Raw genomic sequence first — 1417 nt, 5'->3', positions numbered from 1 at the left:
AGCCATATTGCAATCCAACCAAGAGCAATGACATCCAATGTCAAACAAAAATGAATGATTATGCTACATAAAAAAAAAAAATCAACAATCTAAAATAGAGAGCTAGGATTATTTTACTAATCTACATGTTTAAAATAATAACATAAGTGAAAAATGACAACATGAGAGTTGAAAGATAACTAGTCATGTTTTTATGGTATCTTGAAAACTGCAATCTAGGTTGGGTTGAAATTTTAACAAGATCTATAAAATTGGAGAAAAAATAAAACCCATTAAATTTCATTCAAATCAAAGGTATTTGCACAAGTTACCACTGTTTGTGTGCACCAGAGTTTTTGAACAATGTGTTTTCATTAGTTTTGATAAAAAAAACACCATTATTTGTGACAAAAGAGCAGAATCAACATATATTGAAAAGCACTTTGAGCATTTCAAATTTTCATCCATAGTATGGAAAATATTTACATTGAATGAAGACATGGCATGAAAGCCTTAAATCAGCGAAGAACAACAATTACTTTTGAAAATTAAAATGATATCAACAATAAAGTCTTTTCAAATAGTAAAATAAAAATGGAACCTCCTATATTTATCAAGATCAAGAATGACATCCACATATAATTCATTGTCTCGGATTGTTTGAGTTATCATTTCTAGCTAGAGATATAGAAAATGTTTTATTAAATCTTGTGATTTATAACAACTACTCCATTGGAGAAACAAGGGATTTAAATAAATTTTGGATTAAGTAACTATAGGAAGCATATAATGTTGTTACATCAACTTCAAAAGTATTACAAAGCTCCATGCTTACATCATAGTCTTTAAAGCCAGTGAAGAAGTTTCTAAGGGAAATACTCGATCCATTATTGAGCTATCAAAATAGGGTCACAATCATGGTGCACATCAAGTATATGAGACATACAGATCTAAAGAAAATAAATAAAGCCTATAATGTTAAAAGCCCTTAGCTACAAATGAACATAAATGATGTTTACGAACTGTCAAAGGTGTTTCCAACCATAGAGTCTTCCAACTATTAGGATCACAATATGATAAGGGGACTACATAAAAATAGATTAAAAATCATTACTAAAGCAACAACAAAGCCCATGGGTAACATAGAGGTACATAATACACATCTCTTTCAGCTAAAACCCTCAACTCCAATCATGTATAAAGAATAAATGTTATTAAGAATAAAAAGACCACATTTGAATTGTATGCGAACAAAATGTGCAGTAGGTAATGGCTCCAATATTTGAAGTAAACATAGATGGCTCCCAAAATTCCCTTATTAATGTACATGAAGAGGCTACTGTCATGAAGAGGGAACAACGAATAAATTATAAAAAGAACCTTATTCAAGAAATTTTGTAGATCATCGGTCAAACATAGATTTCTAGATGAAAGCTAT

Source organism: Cupressus sempervirens, chromosome 1 (genome assembly GCF_028749045.1).
Source record: "Cupressus sempervirens isolate cs-2001-9-10 chromosome 1, ASM2874904v1, whole genome shotgun sequence".
In the NCBI taxonomy this organism is placed as follows: Eukaryota; Viridiplantae; Streptophyta; class Pinopsida; order Cupressales; family Cupressaceae; genus Cupressus; species Cupressus sempervirens.
Note: the sequence above shows the minus strand (reverse complement) of the source record.